Raw genomic sequence first — 6,292 nt, forward strand, 5'->3', positions numbered from 1 at the left:
GCAGCCAATAAGTGGCTAATAGGGCTATTGGCCATTACTATGGGGGAGTGAGGCTTGTGGGGGAGCCCGTGTTGGGGGTAGGGGCCTCGGTAAGTGCCAGTGACATACCAAATAAGACATAAGTGAACTCTAAAGGTTAATGGACATAGGTGGGAGTTCAAAGATTGATCCGCTTTTGAGATCTCATGAGTATCTGCAGAGATTTCTGAGGTTTTCTTAGGATCTTTAATAAAAAAAAGGGTGTTGGAGACCCGGGTACAATATCCCACATTGTAGAGTCCCACCTATTCCTGAGCCACCATATGCCTTTTGTCACAGAATGCCGTGACGGTCGCCATGGTCTTGATCATCTTTACAAAAAATGCATCTTTAGAATGTTCCGTGGCTGGAACTTCACTGCATTTCAAACACTAACATTTCAGGGATGAGACCTCAAACTTTGATAACTCATAACTGGTGCCTGCTTCTTCTGCGATAAGGAGCTGCCTCTGTTACCAAATTGCTTTAAGACCACTTTGGCAGTGTGTGGGTTAGCGCGCAGCATCCATTGCTCCATGCCTGGATATGGCGACCTGCTGCTTTGCCATGTGTGTGCCTCTGCAGACACGCTGGAGGTCGTTCCGTGTAAGACGGCAGCTGGACCACAGGCAGAGTGCCGTGGCGTTTATTCACGCTTTGTGGAGGGGATGCAGCCAGCGACGGAGGTACAGGAGACACATTCAAGATATCACGCTGCTCCAGGCCCTGTGCAGAGGCTACTTGCAGCGACGGAGGTACGGGGGGGGGAGGGATGGGGACGGACATGGGGGGCAGTGGTTTTAAAGCAGTAATGTGCTCTTCTCACCGTGAAATCTAACCGCCTTCTCTCATTTTTAGCATTGCTGCGGTTTGCAGCAACCCCGCTCATTAAGAAAAAAAATTGAATTTTGTAAATATGAGTTGCAGAAAATTTGTCTCGTGGGGAGATTAAAATGGCTGCAATCCACTAAGAGTAGCATCTGTTGCATACACATATACATATACATATATACATATACATATACATATACATATATATATATATATATATATATACATAGATATATACATATATATATACATACATATATATAAAACAACTGTAAATATTACTGTATGTTCATTTGCATGTCTTAGACAGGTCTGCAACCCTTGCTGCAGTGGTAGCGCTGTATGCTGGGCGATAATGGGGAAAGACAGGGTTGCAGACCTGTCTAAGACATGCAAATGAACATACAGTAATATTTACAGTTGCTTTATGCTTTACTGTGGAGGGTTTTTGTCACTTTTTTTAGTGAGTGGGTTTAATGGCTTTGCATCTCATCCCAGCCTCTGTCTAAAAGCTGTGTTTAAAACAGCATGCATTGGCTTGAGGATTTGCTTGTGTAATACGAGCTTGAGACAAAAGGTGGCACTGAGTGTTCATTTGCATGTCATTTCCCAGTATCCCTTGCTGCAGTGGAAGCGCTGTATGCTGGGCGACAATGGGGAAAGACAGGGTTGCAGACCTGTCTAAGACATGCAAATGAACATACAGTAATATTTACAGTTGCTGTATGCTTTACTGTGGAGGGTTTTTGTCACTTTTTTTTACCCACCATAACCTTAATAATAGTGGTGATTACATATATATATATATCTGTATGAATGTATATATAATAGTCTGATTTCTGATTAGCTAAGCTTGATGACTACTGTACCTGTGTGTACTCCGATGTATCATCCACGATGTAACATTAATGAAAAGAAAGAAATGGCGGGTGAGCAATGTCCGCCACCATTCACCCACATTAAGAAGGCAGGTGTTGCCATGGTAACAGATTATGCCGGTGAAATATGGTAATAAACAGATGCAAACTCGGCAGAAAATCAAGATTTAGTTGAAATGAAACATTAGAGATTAACACGGCAGGAGCTGCCAAGGTGTCATTTTTTGTGACTTACTACCTGTGTTATGTTCTATGGGATGTTACACATTCGTCCATCAAGTTCAACCTACGCTAAATGTGGATGACAGATACTTTATCCTATAACCCTATTTACAGTATATTGATCCATAGAAAGGCAAACAAAAAACCCCAGTAAAATATCATCTAATGATATCTCATTAGGGGAAAAATAAGTCCATTCCTGACTCCAAGAATTGGCAATCACATTACTCCCTGGATCAACATCTTTCCCATGTATACTTATTTGGTATATCCCTGTATTTCCTTTCTAAAAAGATGTCCAACCTTTTTTTTACACATCTATTGTATCTGCCATCACAGTCTCCATGGGTAATGAATTCCACATTTTCAAAATTATCATATCCCCTCTTAGCTGCCTCTTTTCTAATGTAAAAAAATCGAATTTAGCTAGCCTCTCCTCATAAATCAGATTATTTGTCCCATGTATTAATTTGGTGGCTCTTCTCTGCACTTTCTCCAATTTATAATGTCTTTTCTAAGGACTGGTGCCTACAATTGTACTCCATATTTAAGGTGTGGTCTTACTAATGCTTTGTAAAGGGGCATAATTATATTTACTTCCCTTAAATCCATTGGCCATTTATTGTAAGATAAGATCTTGTTTGCCTTTGCAGTTACTGCATGACTTTGGGCACTATTGCTGTACACTATTTTGTACATTAACCTCTTGTGTGGAACCGTATCAAAGCCTATGCAAAATCTAAGTAGATCACAATAATTTAGTATTTTCTATAAATACTTTTTAGTGTAATTTTCAATCCCCAATATAATAGTGGTTGGATGGTAATGTTAATATAATATCCGTCTTACCAGGTACAAGGAGATGGTGTCTGAGAAGAGGAGACAGGAAGCCCTTGAACGAGAAGAGGAGCATAAATGGAGACCTGACAACTCTGATGGAATGCAGAAGGCAGAAGAAGAGGAGAAAGGAGGGAGAAGGCAGAACGAGGTGGGGCAGGGGGAAGCAGAGGTGATGCCCGAGGAGAATCCAGGGGAGAGCCTAGAGAGCAAGGAGAAGCTGACAGAGTAAGGACCTGCAGATATGTGGCATATCGGTCTGTGTGTACTTGTATCTGTATGATTCACTTATCAGAGAGAGTGACTGAGCATGGACTTCCCTTCCATCCATTGCCCATTTATTGTAAGATAAGATCTTGTTTGCCTTTGCAGTTACTGCATGACTTTGGGCACTATTGCTGTGTACAAGCACTCCTAAATCCTTCTCCATCAAGGATTCCCCCAATTTATCCCCATTTAATTTGCAAGTCTCCTGTTTATTCTTGTTTCTCAAATGCATAACCTTACATTTATCTGTATTAAACCTCATCTGCCATTTACCTGCCCAAGTTTCCAGTCTCCCCAAGTCCTTCTGGAGAGAAATTACATCCTGCTCTGATTCTACTACCTTACACAATTTAGTTTCATCAGCAAAGATTGAGACTTTGCTCTCGATGCCAACCTCAAGGTCATTAACAAACAAGTTAAAAAGCAGGGGTCCCAGTACCGATCCCTGAGGTACTCCACTCACGACTTTAGCCCAACCTGAAAAAGTTCCATTTACGACAACTCTATGTTGTGTATCCTTCAACCAGTTTTCAATCCAGGTGCAAATATTTTTAGAGTCCAATTTGCTTTATTTTGTACATTAACCTCTTGTGTGGAACCGTATCAAAGCCTATGCAAAATCGAAGTAGATCACAATAATTTTGTATTTTCTATAAATACTTTTTAGTGTAATTTTCAATCCCCAATATAATAGTGGTTGGATGGTAATGTTAATATAATATCCGTCTTACCAGGTACAAGGAGATGGTGTCTGAGAAGAGCAGACAGGAAGCCCTTGAACGAGAAGAGGAGCATGAATGGAGACATGACAACTCCGATGGAGTGCAGAAAGCAGAAGAAGAGGAGAAAGGAGGGAGAAGGCAGAACGAGGTGGGGCAGGGGGAAGCAGAGGTGATGCCCGCGAAGGAGAATCCAGGGGAGAGCCTAGAGAGCAAGGAGAAGCTGACAGAGTAAGGACCTGCAGATATGTGGCATATCGGTCTGTGTGTACTTGTATCTGTATGATTCACTTATCAGAGAGAGTGACTGAGCATGGACTTCCCTTCCATCCATTGCCCATTTATTGTAAGATAAGATCTTGTTTGCCTTTGCAGTTACTGCATGACTTTGGGCACTATTGCTGTGTACAAGCACTCCTAAATCCTTCTCCATCAAGGATTCCCCCAATTTATCCCCATTTAATTTGCAAGTCTCCTGTTTATTCTTGTTTCTCAAATGCATAACCTTACATTTATCTGTATTAAACCTCATCTGCCATTTACCTGCCCAAGTTTCCAGTCTCCCCAAGTCCTTCTGGAGAGAAAGTACATCCTGCTCTGATTCTACTACCTTACACAATTTAGTATCATCAGCAAAGATTGAGACTTTGCTCTCGATGCCAACCTCAAGGTCATTAACAAACAAGTTAAAAAGCAGGTGTCCTAGTACCGATCCCTGAGGTACTCCACTCACGACTTTAGCCCAACCTGAAAAAGTTCCATTTACGACAACTCTATGTTGTGTATCCTTCAACCAGTTTTCAATCCAGGTGCAAATATTTTTAGAGTCCAATTTGCTTTATTTTGTACATTAACCTCTTGTGTGGAACCGTATCAAAGCCTATGCAAAATCGAAGTAGATCACAATAATTTTGTATTTTCTATAAATACTTTTTAGTGTAATTTTCAATCCCCAATATAATAGTGGTTGGATGGTAATGTTAATATAATATCCGTCTTACCAGGTACAAGGAGATGGTGTCTGAGAAGAGCAGACAGGAAGCCCTTGAACGAGAAGAGGAGCATGAATGGAGACATGACAACTCCGATGGAGTGCAGAAAGCAGAAGAAGAGGAGAAAGGAGGGAGAAGGCAGAACGAGGTGGGGCAGGGGGAAGCAGAGGTGATGCCCGCGAAGGAGAATCCAGGGGAGAGCCTAGAGAGCAAGGAGAAGCTGACAGAGTAAGGACCTGCAGATATGTGGCATATCGGTCTGTGTGTACTTGTATCTGTATGATTCACTTATCAGAGAGAGTGACTGAGCATGGACTTCCCTTCCATCCATTGCCCATTTATTGTAAGATAAGATCTTGTTTGCCTTTGCAGTTACTGCATGACTTTGGGCACTATTGCTGTGTACAAGCACTCCTAAATCCTTCTCCATCAAGGATTCCCCCAATTTATCCCCATTTAATTTGCAAGTCTCCTGTTTATTCTTGTTTCTCAAATGCATAACCTTACATTTATCTGTATTAAACCTCATCTGCCATTTACCTGCCCAAGTTTCCAGTCTCCCCAGGTCCTTCTGGAGAGAAATTACATCCTGCTCTGATTCTACTACCTTACACAATTTAGTATCATCAGCAAAGATTAAGACTTTGCTCTCGATGCCAACCTCAAGGTCATTAACAAACAAGTTAAAAAGCAGGGGTCCTAGTACCGATCCCTGAGGTACTCCACTCACGACTTTAGCCCAACCTGAAAAAGTTCCATTTACGACAACTCTATGTTGTGTATCCTTCAACCAGTTTTCAATCCAGGTGCAAATATTTTTAGAGTCCAATTTGCTTTATTTTGTACATTAACCTCTTGTGTGGAACCGTATCAAAGCCTATGCAAAATCTAAGTAGATCACAATAATTTAGTATTTTCTATAAATACTTTTTAGTGTAATTTTCAATCCCCAATATAATAGTGGTTGGATGGTAATGTTAATATAATATCCGTCTTACCAGGTACAAGGAGATGGTGTCTGAGAAGAGCAGACAGGAAGCCCTTGAACGAGAAGAGGAGCATAAATGGAGACATGACAACTCCGATGGAGTGCAGAAGGCAGAAGAAGAGGAGAAAGGAGGGAGAAGGCAGAACGAGGTGGGGCAGGGGGAAGCAGAGGTGATGCCCGACAAGGAGAATCCAGGGGAGAGCCTAGAGAGCAAGGAGAAACTGACAGAGTAAGGACCTGCAGATATGTGGCATATCGGTCTGTGTGTACTTGTATCTGTATGATTCACTTATCAGAGAGAGTGACTGAGCATGGACTTCCCTTCCATCCATTGCCCATTTATTGTAAGATAAGATCTTGTTTGCCTTTGCAGTTACTGCATGACTTTGGGCACTATTGCTGTGTACAAGCACTCCTAAATCCTTCTCCATCAAGGATACCCCCAATTTATCCCCATTTAATTTGCAAGTCTCCTGTTTATTCTTGTTTCTCAAATGCATAACCTTACATTTATCTGTATTAAACCTCATCTGCCATTTA

Source organism: Ascaphus truei, unplaced genomic scaffold (genome assembly GCF_040206685.1).
Source record: "Ascaphus truei isolate aAscTru1 unplaced genomic scaffold, aAscTru1.hap1 HAP1_SCAFFOLD_1591, whole genome shotgun sequence".
Classification (NCBI taxonomy): Eukaryota; Metazoa; Chordata; class Amphibia; order Anura; family Ascaphidae; genus Ascaphus; species Ascaphus truei.